Source organism: Diorhabda carinulata, chromosome 9 (assembly GCF_026250575.1).
Source record: "Diorhabda carinulata isolate Delta chromosome 9, icDioCari1.1, whole genome shotgun sequence".
NCBI lineage: Eukaryota > Metazoa > Arthropoda > Insecta > Coleoptera > Chrysomelidae > Diorhabda > Diorhabda carinulata.
Window position 1 is genome coordinate 12,530,796 of NC_079468.1, and position 13,223 is coordinate 12,544,018.

The 13,223-nt window shown below is 31.9% G+C and overlaps 1 protein-coding gene across 1 annotated transcript in view; it reads left to right on the forward strand.

Annotated features, from left to right (window-relative positions):
• The window catches only part of LOC130898048 (uncharacterized), a 241,881-nt gene that overhangs the window by 62,696 nt on the left and 165,962 nt on the right, over window positions 1-13,223 (forward strand). The gene's annotated exons all lie outside the window — the stretch shown is intronic.

A 13,223-nucleotide genomic window follows, 5' to 3' on the forward strand; every position in this document is an offset into this window, starting at 1 on the left:
AAGAAATAGGTCATGCTCTTAAGAAAAATTATAAAAACTTGATATTTTATTATCATCTGCTAATGAAATTGAAGTTGAGAATAACTTTTTTTTTGACCACTATTTATTTTTATAAAATTTTTCAATGTATTATTTGAAATCTTAATGACTGGTTATCTACATATTCAATTTCACTGTATTTAAATAACCTCAACAGTAAAAAAATTCGGTTTCTCAATCATAAGTTGATAAGTACATCAAACTGCGATACTATTTAGATTAAAAAGAACAAAATAAAACGAAGGCTGGAAACAAAAGTTGGAGTTATTTAAATACATGAAAAAATGAATATTCAGATAACCTATCGTCAAAGAGTGAAATAATACATTAATAAATTATGATTTTATAAAAAAAATTTAGTGGTCCATCAGAAAAAATTATTTTCAAACAAGTGGAGAAATTACTTTTGAATTTAACTTCAACGTCGAATAACTTGGAAGGAGTGAATTAAATTAAAAATGTTAAAAAGCCTTTTTTGTAGAGTATTAAATTTCCTTTGACAATAAGTAATTTCAATCGTAAAAATATTGATATTTTTCGTAATTACAAGATTCCACAATCGAAACGCAAAATTGAAGAAATAAATCAATGTTTTAAGGCACGATTACAAAGAAACGGTTTGTTTTACATTAATTTAGTGAGCATGGTTTTTTCTATGAAATTTCATTTTGCATACGAATGCGCATCGCTAAAATTTTTCAAATTGATAATGGAAGAGTTTTGAGTCAAAAATGTTACTGCCAAAAAATGAATAGTCGTGACGGAGGAGTTAGCTCACGCTTACAACAACATACTTCAGATATCAAAATGTGAGTTCTATATAGAACTCACACTTACAACAACGTAATTTAAATATGAGAATGAAATATACAAACAAATTGATGGTTGTGTATGGGAGTTTCCATTTCAAGTTCTATAGCACAATTAGTAATGGAAAATCTTGATGAAACTGTCCTAAGCAAACTTGATATAAATATTCCATTCTTTTTCCAATATGTAGATGATTACATTACTGCCGTACCAAACAATCAAATTGAAAACATAAATAAGAAATTCAATTGTTATCATAAAAAACATAAAATTAATAATAACATAAGAACAGAATGGTTTAGGAAACCAACTTGGTCCTCATGATATTTGAATTTCAATTCGTGTCATACTATGTCACAAAAAAGATCACTAATAATAAGTTTGGCTGATAGATCTATCCAAAAACTGCATTGGAAGAAAAGAATTATCGGGAAAAAATGATAAACTACATATTCAAGAAAAGGATACACAGATACTACAATCAAATCAAAAGCAAAATAGAAACCAAACATCAAAACATAAAACAGTTTTCCTTGCCATATGTACAAGGACTTTCCCAACAACTATGGAATTATTTCAATAAATATGATATTGGTATAAGTCATAAAGGGCATAATACATTATCCAAATATTCCGCTAAATAAAATCTAAAACACCAAAAAACAAAAGAAGTAATATTATACATCAAGTTCCTGGAACTAATTGTGACGCTATCTACATAGGGCATACTTCTCAGTGTTTAGAAGAAAGAATAAAAGGTCATTAATACGATAAAAAAATAAAGCTGTATTAACGAACCACGGAATATCAAAAAAATAAATTCATTTATAAAGATTCAACAATTGTTGGAACGGAATCTAATACACGAAAAAGAGACTTTTTAGAAATAGTTAACATTCATAAGAACGAAAAAGCTTCAAATGATAAAAAAGACCTAAATAATTCAAGTAAAATTTATAGCGCATAAATTTAGAAACACTCTGAATGTACATATTAACGGTGAGGTTAAGCAAAAAACACAAGTATCATAATTGATACATTAAAACTGTGTTTCTCCCCTACTGTGACAAACAAGTAACAAGAGTATCAAATAGCAGGGTAATAAAGTTCAGTTGCACCCTTTAAAGTGCACAATTAAAATTGTTGCAACGCCACCTCAACATTCTTTACTTCATTGAAAGGGGTAGTTTGAACAATTTATTTGAATAGACTTCGATAAAATCCCTATAGAGTAAAAGTAATCAGTGCATTTGTATCAAAGGGACTCAATTATAGAATCAGACATTAGTGTTTCTTTTAGCAAACATACAAGAAGTACAATGGCTTAAGAGATATTTGGGAAAAAGGAAACAGTCAGCTACCTTTGGATTTTTGCTTTCTATTAAAACAATAATTGAAGCAGCAACTGAAACTTAAATGCTATAATGTCAGTCATGGAATATTTTTTATCAGATATTGATAAGACGTCTTAATGTGTGTGTATATTTTTCGCTGTCTCGGGTAAACCCTTTCCAACCTTCTTCGGCAAGAAAATATCTAATCCGAGTGGTCCTTCGCATTCTTTACATCTGACCCCGAAGTATAACTCGGCACTTGCTTATGAAGTGCGGAATTACCGTGTTGGGGGAGTCCTCTTGGTAAACATAGGATATTGGAAAAAATATTTTCTTGGTTTTTTTTAAATTTTTTTGTTTTTTGTTCAAATTTTCTTTCTCCTTTTATTAATAGAATCCAAGATTTCTCAACAAATCTGTATACATTGGTCCGTTTCCAGGTTACAAGCAAACATTAATTTAATTGTTTGCTGACGAATGAATACCAGCTAGAAGAAGAAGTAGATAAATTCACAAAATCATTACAAAGAAAACAACAGCAGGCTCCCTTAGTCGAGAAATAACACCTATACCCAAAGGTATAAACTACCTAATGGAAATTATGCAGTTGGAAGAAGGAAAATAAAAAGCTAAATTTAGATAGCAACAGACACGGAATCCAACAGACAAAGCTATAAAGAAAGCACAACCTAACATCAGTGAACTCTTATCTGCAAAACCTTACAGCTGACAAAGAATGAAATAACTCTCCCTGGGAAATCACTATAAAAATTCAAAAGGTAGATAACCTCCAACCGTCGATCAAAAATGTAATGGAAAGAACATGGGTAAAAGATGAAAAAGATAAAAGGGAGTTATAATACGATACGTTAGTTTTAACATATGATAACATCTGCATTTCCCATTTTTTACCTAGTGTCATCATATGTTCCTGTTTTGTATGTTAGATTCAATTCATTTGTTTTTCTTTAACGTCTTTTTATATTAAATTGTCTTCTTCGCCTTTTTTTCTTTTTAGTTAAATTCTAAACAATATTCTTATTCTTCTTCTTTTTTCTTTTTTTTAAATACTTAGTCTTGTTTCTTCTACTGTCCAGCCTCTTGTAAAGTAGATGGCCAGCTTTCGTGCGATCGCTTGGAGTCGGATCTTCCACCATTCTGTCAACGTGGTCTCTCAAATATTGTCCTCTATATCCTGAAGTTTCAGATCTCTTATAGTTTTGCTTCTTAATAGATCTCAATGTTTCCATCTCTGATACCCTCACAATGTTCTTCGTTTTATTTGTTTCTGTTCGAGTTTCCCCTTTATGTAAGGTAAGTAAGTATAGGTCCTACGATTGTTTTGTATATACATGCTTCACTATCTGAAGATATATTTTTGTTTTTCAATATGAGATCCTCCAGCGGGCCAGATTTTTGAGGCCTTACTTACTTGGGTTCGTACCTCTTGTAAGTTTTTGGTGCTTTTGATCTGTACTCCTAAGTATTTACATAGCATACACTGGTGAACGGGGTTGTTGTTCTAGTTTACATCTTGGAGGCTCTTTAGATATAACCATCGATTCTATATTTTCTACAGATATCTGCATATTAAAGGTTGCGGCTGTTGTTTGAAATCGATATAGCAAACGCTGTAAATCATCCTCGGTTATCAAGAATGCGTCGTCAGTTTAGCATAATATCTTTATTGATCTTCATACCATCTTGTATCACCCAGAAATTTCTTTTAAGCCATTAATTATTTTCTCCACAATTAGATTTAATAAGAATGGCTGAGACTGTCATCTTGTCGAATTTCTATTAGTTTTGGAGCTTGTAGCCGAAGTATATCAATGATGTCAAGCTATTTATAATTTTTTGAGATCGACAAAACAAAAAACAGGGGTTTTTGATATTCAACGGATTTTTTGTGTGTGGAAGGAAATTGCGTCTATTGTCGATCTATTTTCTCTGAAGCCTTGTTGTTCTTCTTTCATTCCTATTTTGTTCATTACTTTTTTTCTGGATCATTTTTCTTTCCCTTTTATTATATTGGAATTGTGTTGTTGTTTTTCCAATCAGTAGGAATTTTTTCGGTGAGATAATTTTAAGAAATAATATTGTGATCGCTGTTTCTAGTTCATGTTTTCTGTACTTAAGCAGATCGTTAACGATTCAGTAGGGGCCAGAGACCTTCGTGTTTTTTAATTTTGCTTCTTGGTGTGTTATGTTATCTTCTTTCAAAAGTTCTCATGTGTAGTTTTTGTTGTCTAGTTTGTGAAATCATCATCACTTGCTCGTGATCCATATACTTCTCCTACGTACGTTATTCTTATTAATATTCTATACTATATATTCAGCTTTGGCTATACACCGGTTTCAAATTTTCTTTTCTTTGCTTATTAAAACGAAATCTGAAAAACAATGCAGTATCATAATTATCCATAATTTATCGAGTAATTCACCCACCTACCATTTTATCTATGGTAAATATATTAGTATTCTAAAAAAAACATTAAAACCCACACTCACATATAACTCTAATAACCTGCCAATCAAAGAGAAACTTTAAATAATCGTGTAAAAAATTGGTTTTTCTTAACACCTGTCAAATCATCGGGTCACAATTTCAGAAACCAGTTGCGCTTTAAAAAACTGATTTTAATATCATACATAAAAATTGATTCGTCGGCCATATAAGGTAGAAGATATCATTATGTCATTACGTCCAAACGAATTTGTTTCTCTTATCGGCTTTATACCGAATTACATGGTAACATTTCAAGGTACGTAATTAACATTTTTGAATAACTAGTAGTTTTTGTTATATCAAATTGAAATTATAGTATTTATCAGTATTTATTTAATTTCTCAATGTAAAACACTCAACTTTTTACTTTTTTATTTATGTGTAGAAATAAGTCCTAAAGTTTAAGTGATAATTAAACATTCTCTGGTAATAATATTAAGAGCAGATCCATTATTAATAGAAAATGTTACAATGTACAGGGTGTAAAATATTTACATTTTTTTTGTACACAGTACTTATGATTGAATTTTGAAAATCTTTCCAAGCGACAGGCGACGTCACCGGCATGTGGTTTACATTGTTTTTAGATAGTTGTATATACTTTAGTAAAAAGAAGATGACGACGCGAAGGTACCGCCTAGCTGTCATCCGCGTCTATGAAATTGAAAAGATTCGGGAGGTATCGTCCGCAGTACCTGTGACGTTTGCAGTATATTTTTTGTCTCGGTTTACACGCGTGATTTGAAAAGACAAGTGACAAACAATCTATGCAAAATGCTAATAATGGTGACTACGATTTTTTAATGAGTTTGTTACCGTTCATTAAGCTATTAACTTTAACGGAAAAGCCAATGCTAGTTTACTGCCATTCGAAAAACTTTTCAGGGCGGCTTCTGAGTTCTCGATAGAGATGATGATATTCACCATATTTATAACGTACTTTGTTAATAGGGTGGACACTATATTTTCGATTTCTTGTTTTTCTCTTCTCCTTCGCTGTCTTATTCTAAAATTTCTCGAACGGTTCTACTCGATATCCTGGTAAATACTACTCTAAATTGGCAAATATTTCATCCATAAGCAGTAGCTATCGCCTCAAGTATAATCACATTAACGCCTATCGCCTACAGCCCGTCACCTGCTGTCCAGCACCTAACGCCTAACGCATGGAAGTATAATAACGGACTTTGACGTATTCCCCTTATACTTGACATGAAGCTTAGGTACTCTACAACCTATTAATAGTGGTAGTTAACCCTTCCCAAACTCGACCCCATGCTACTCGTACTTTTCACTACCATATTCCTATAATGGGAGCCAAAAACGTTCACTAAGCATAATGAATTTAGGTACACCATACATACACTTTCCGCCAAGTATAACAAGATTATAGTATAATTTTATAATACCAGGCACTAATAATTTTTACATATCTAGGCGAAGAGCCAAATTTTTTCAAAGTGATTCCGGTTGAACCTTAATTATTTGTGCTAGAAAATCAACGATAAAAATATTTATACTCATCCAGTGAATCGTTAGCAACAAGCAAATTATTACTGATTATTGATAAAAATGAATATTATGACAAAAAAATTAATCTTTTATAATTTTTCATGATTTCCTGTTACTTCTGTCTACGAGACTCATTATGTTGAGTATTCTAATAATTCATCTGCTCTCTGACCTGTTCCTTGTGGAGATGGATATCAACTCCACCATCGAATTCGAAAGATATTGACATTAAAGAAGTTGGTGACACTGATGACGCATTCAATCCAAAAAATATAACTAAAGACAATTTTGACCCCAACTTTGAAGCGGAGACGAAGCGAGCGATTTGGGTGCGGGATCTGTTGACATGACATGTTGAGAAATGTGCTTTATTTGGTTTGTTTTGATATCCATATATTAAAGAAGGTATCATGTGTCATACATAAACCTTTTCATAGATTCTTCCAAATATAGCTTAAAAGATTTGTTGTTTTCAACAAATCATTTATATAAGCTGCTTATTTACCATTAATGGAACATTACACCAAAACTCACAATTACATTGTCGGACGCGCGTTCCGATAACTTAATTATCGTCGTTTGATACTTAAGATAAACAAAAACTTATTAACTTGACTAACCTATATATACTAAATTTTTTTCGCCGATGAAATTTCTCCGGCCAAAACCAACTCCAGCGGGCAAAAGGAAAATTTCACATTCATTGCCTAACTAATAAACTGAAGAATTGACTGCAAAGAGTAGGCTTTTTGCCCCTGTTTACTCTTACATATAACAATCTCCACACGTTTAAATGCATCCAACAGTTTATTGATGGATTTAATTTTACCGTATTTATATTTATTTCATGATTATGACTGACTCATTTTTTCTTCGCTTATATCTTAAATAAGCCGCAAACCAGACAATTAAGACCACTCATTTTGCCGAAGATACTTTTTGTCACAATCATTACAGCTAATTTCGTTAATACCAATATTTTCCAAATTTGATATTTTAACCTTAGGATTGCCCAACAATTGCTTTAAGGTAATTTTGGATTAAAAAACTAGTTTCCAACTTACTCTGTTAGTATGTTTTCTAGTTTTTTAGTATAAAACAGGATTGAAAATTAACACCTTTTTTCTGTTCTTCGTTTTGGTTTTAAAATAAGGTAGTTTTACAAAGAGATTTCTAAATATATACATATATATATATATATATATATATATATATATATATATATATATATATATATATATATATATATATATATATATTAATCAACTTATTTACAATTTGCTTGTCATAACCGTTAAGTAAAGCAATATCCTTAATAAAAGTCCTTTTTTGGTACATATATGTAACAGGTAAGCTGAAAAGTTCGCTGGCATAGAAAAATATTTTTGTTGTCATAGAATTTGCTTTTATTATTCAATATAGCGACACAACGGATACCAATTTTCTATATTATTCAGATTAAGATATCATGTCTTTATCGGTGCAAAATTTCTTGAACAAATCAAATGAGTTTTTCGATAAGAACAAGGAAACAAAATCAATTTTACATTCACGTAAGAATTTTTTTCCAGGAAATCTTGGTAAGGTTGATGACAACTAAAAGCAAAGATTCGCTCAAGACGTTCAGAATTAAAAAATTCGATATGAATTAAGATTAAGATGTTTACTACCTTTAACTTAAGCATAGTATTGCCACATTGACATTCCATGGTAAATTAATACTGGTACGAGGGTTGCTACTTAAGTTTCGAGATATGGCAACACTGATTTGAATATGTCAAATTTGAGAGCAATCATAAAGTTTGATATTTTTAATAGTCAACGCACTCCGAACGTGTTGTCATTGTCATACTTGCGCTTGAATTGTTTACATATATTTGAAACATTTATCTTGGTAAAAAAATGGAATTTAATCGTGAACATTTTCGTGCGATTTTCTATAACTTTAGACCTGGATTAAAGCAATAGCAGTATATCGATTAACTCGCTTCGATTTTTGCTGATGAAGCACAATTTCGACACTGTATGTTTCACTGGTTTTCCGAATTCAATCATGGTTGCATTTCTCTACAGAATCAATTTCGTGAAGGTCGTCATTGTCGTCCGATGATTTTCTATGACTTTCCACGTGGCTTAAACCAACAACCGTGAGGTTTTCGCTGGTTTTCTGCATTCAATCATGGTAGCACTTTGCCACAGGAGGAAATCCGTCTGCCAGACAACATCGCTGCTGTACGAAAACTGATATTGCTAGATCGTCATGTGACATACCATGAGACTGAGGCATACTTGAGCATTAGTTCCATTCGTATACAGTCAATATTGCATGAACATTCCAATCAATCGCTCAAAAAAAAAGCCCGTGTCGATTGGCGCAAAAAAATTAAATTGCGCAGATTAAAAAGACGTCTATTAGATCGTGATAGGCGAAGAATCATGCATCTATGCATATGATCCCGAAACTAAATAACAATCAACTGTACGGGTCTTTCAAGATGAGTCAAAGCCATCAATATTTGTTCGCCTACGAAGCAATTGGTGGCTGGTGGTGTTTTTTTGGAATGTATAGAAATGTTACATAACTAAACATGTCGCTGCAGTTCTATTAGAGTACCGTAGAACGGTCAATCCTGAATGGTACACCAGCATTTGTTTGTCAGAAATGTTCGAAACAATCAGGGAAACAAATCGCAGAAGAAGAATCATTCTCTACCACAACAATGCGAGTTTTCACTCATCAGTTGAAAAAAAAAACGTTTTTGAACAGTCAAAACATCGAATTGATGGGTCATTTGTCCTACAATCCTTGTTTGCTATCCAATGGATTCTTCTTATTCCCGTAAATCAAAAATTAATTGCAAGGTCAATGTTTTTCTAGACACGAGGAAGCGGTTGACGCGTTCAAATCATATGTTTTTGAGGTACCTCAATCGAAATGGGAATAATGCTCCGACAATTGGTTCAAACGCATACAAAAATTTATTGAACTTAATGGAGAATATTTTGAAAAACAATAAAGCCATATCCAATTATAAATATTTGTTTTATTTCTCTCTCTAAAAACTTAAGTAGCAACCCTAGTAAGAAAAACTTTACGTTCCACAACTTTAATACTTTGAATTCTATCACTGCTAATTTCATTTTTGTTAAAAACTGAAATTGCACTTTTCCTTACTAATGTTATTAATGAAACCCTATATAAATTTTCATAATGAATCATCTTCGTATTTTTGTGTGAGATAACTGTAATGTATCAGCAGAAATAGCTAATTAACCACTAAGTTATGGCTGACAAACATTTTTAAATCAGTCAGCACTTTATTTCATGGACGATTGTAAAAATTTTGTACAGCATATTAGTTATATAAGTTGCAATGAGTGACGTTTAACTTATCCTAACGGATTAAATACATTGCTGCTTAAACATGTTTTCTCTGCAGATCTAACGTGAAATTTGGACGAGCAGTTATTTTGCGCACTGACTGTTTATAATTTATGTAAGCTGTCTATGATTTAAGTATCAACCTCTATCAATATTATTTGCCGATTGCTTCCTATTTTTATATTACAAACCAAATCTATGTTACTAAATGTTTTGAATATTATTTTTTCGTTGTCAACGACATCTTGAAACGGTTAAAATTGTTTCCTTATTTCTTTCACTCAATAGATATTTAATGCGACAACAATTCTGTGGAAAGGACATTATAACTATATTAAGCGTTTAAAGAACCGTAAAAATTTTGAGATCTTTGTTTTTTTCTCTATATTATAATCTATAAAAATAATTTAAAGTGAACAACACTTAATAATAAAAGTCGATCCGTACTATAACATAAAATTTTATAAGCAGTTTAAGAGAAGTGGAAATAAAAAGATATAAGAACTTCCAAACTTTAGTTCCAATCAAGTTTAAAAACATTATTAATTATTATTGTTGATCCAGGAAAAAAATTTGGAAATGAAGTTTTTCGTCTTAATTGAACTCAAATTGATGTATGGGTTCGAAAAATGAATACATTCTATTTGACAGAAGTGAACTTCGCCATTATAATTGATTGATGCTAGGGCTGCTACTACTACTAGTTTTGAGATAGACAAATAAAAACAAATATTCATAATTGGATATGGGTTTATTAATTATTCATCAAAATATTCTCTATTAAGATCAATAATACACTTTTGCATGCGTTTGAACCAATTGTCCAAGAATTTTTTTCATTCCGATTGAGGTACTTCCAAAACATGTGATTAGAACTTATCAACCGCTTTTTCAGTTGTAGAAGAACGTTGACATCGCGATTTATTTTTGATCTGCGGAAACAAGAAGAAATCATTGAGTGTAGCGGTTAACCCATCAACTCAATTTTTTTATTGTTGTTGATAGTGTACCATTTCAAATTAACTGTACTACGTAATACGTTGCTGTAATAGAACTGTAGCGGACATATTCAGTTATTCTGAAAAAACAGGCGACCACTTGCTTCTAAGTGCTTCGTGTTGTTGGATTTGGCTCATCTTGAAAGACTCATACAGTCGATTGTTGTTTAGTTTAGGCTTCATATGCAGAGATTCAAGATTCTTCGCCTGTCACGATTTTATAGATGTCTTTTGAAGCACCGCTGATTTTGAACGACATTCACCAAATTCATGTGGGACCATGATTGCATTCGGAAAACTAGCGAAACACACAGTCTCGAGATGGTGCTTTATCAGCAAAAATCGAGTTGATCGACATTCTGTTGTTGGTTTAATCCAGATCGAAAGTTGTAGAAAATCATCGCACGAAAATATTTACAATTTAATTCCAGCTTGGGACTGATATGTTTCTAGTATCTGTGAACAACTCAAAAAGCACTCGTATGATAATACGTTCTGAGTACGTTCACCATTGAGAATGTCAAACTTTATGATGGCGATGTCAGATTTGACATATTCACATCAGTGTGCCACATCTCAAAACTCAAGTAGCAGCTCTCGTATAAAATATTACGATAAACGTAACAGCTCAAATAACCTGTTACAGATTTGCAGTTTTTTTGCGTTGCAGTACTGTTCAGATAAAACTAAATTATATCCCAAATATCATTTTTACCCATAGCCTCACGTGCAAATGTCCTTCAGTTATAGCTTTACATATCATCGCTTACCATGTAGGTTCTCCATTATTATTATATTATTCTATAGATATAAAGTAATTTTACTCCAATTGTCCAATACAGTTGTGCAAGTTTAATCTCATACTATCTTCTTTTCATAAAGAGGTGTTTTTGCTTATAAAGATTTCTCGCTTTATGGATGGATATAAATTCATTACTTTAAGCATTGCGCTAGCCCATCGAGGTTTGTTTTAACGATTTGTGATGCAGTTTAAGGATTTAATTAGGAAGCTACTAAAACAGTGTCATCGTCTGTTATCGTCTGATGTAGGTAAATCGGTTGTATATAAAATATATCGAATCCGGCCTAAACCGCTACTTTGTAGAATCACTGCGTTGCGTTGATTGGATTTATTGATGAGCATTTTGTACGTACTTTGTGAATGCTACTGCTTTCTCATTGTTCCTTTTTAGCCAATGACCTCAAGTACTGCAAATAGTGAGATTTTCAATCAAGGAATGATTCAATTTTTTTGCAGCCTTCCATTATGAGTAGGTTTGTTACTTCTATTGCTCTTAGATTTCTTAGGTATGCTTGAATAGAATAATTTCTATGTTTATTTAATATTCTTTTCACTTCGTGTGTTATACTATGTAATTCGGTTTTAGCTCCGGGTTTTCTCACATTTTGCCTTATTTTGCGAAGTTTTCTTTTATAAGCTATTATATTTTATATTGAAGTATATCTTCTTCTTTAACAGAGCGAATAAGTGATAGGATGTTTGGGCAGGAGGTTTATTGGATTGTTTTTGTAAACTTTTCAACCGCTCAATATCTGTTTTCACAGTCATTGATATCCAGATTTTAGTTTATTTCTGTTTGTGAATTTGTTATGTTAAATAGAAGTGGTAGATTACATAACTATTATTTATGTACTTAGACCAACTAATACAGAAGAATGTCTGGAAGAAAGATCAAATCAGTGTCATGGATTCGAATCCCATTTTTTTGTTTTCTTCGAATGAAAGAGTTGAAACAAGATATAACAGAATCAAAATAATTCTGAATAGCAAACTATGTGAACTTTTGCCATTGAATGTATACGTTTATGATTACATAATTGTTTATACTCAAATTTACAATATTGAGCTGTTTTCTTTCTCTTTCATGTGCCTTGTCTAGTCTCCCTGACGTTTGAGATCACCACGGCAAAAGTTGTAAGGCCTTCTGCCAAGCCATTCGGTATTTATCACTTCTCAAAATATTTTACGGTCGACAAGAGTTGCCTTTCGAAGTTTACTCTTTGTAGTACATTCTCGTTTGTAGCATGCTGTGTCCATGAAATACGAAAATGAAAATCTTCTGTGCAACTACATTTCGAATGCCTCTAGTTGTTTCATGGTCCTGACCTTTCGAGTCCACGTCTCTACTCCATACAGTTGTTTTAGGCTCTCTATTTATTTTGATGCCGAAGTGTGATATTCTTTCAAATGCTTCCTTAAATATTCGATCAGAGTATAGGATAAAGAGTAAAGGCGAACCTGTCTCACTCCATGTTGTATTTAAATATATTCTGTTTTAATATTGTCTATTTTTACTTGTTTATCGGGCTGCTTGCGGTCAAAACCTTTTTTGTAATTGATAAAGGATGCAAAAACGTCTTTTCGTTGATTACAGCATTTTTTAAGGAGAAGCTGTCATTTCGACAAGTGCTTCACGTGTTCCGAAAGCCTAATTAAGATCATCAAGATATCTCTCACATCTACATCTGAACGTATATTGAACTGTATATATTTCTAGTTTCCCCTATAAAAATAAACAAAACATTTTAAATTAATTAAAAGGTTCCCTGACAGCTATCAGTTCGTTCCAAAACAAGTTCTTAATATCTTATCTATTATACTATCTTTAGACGGCACC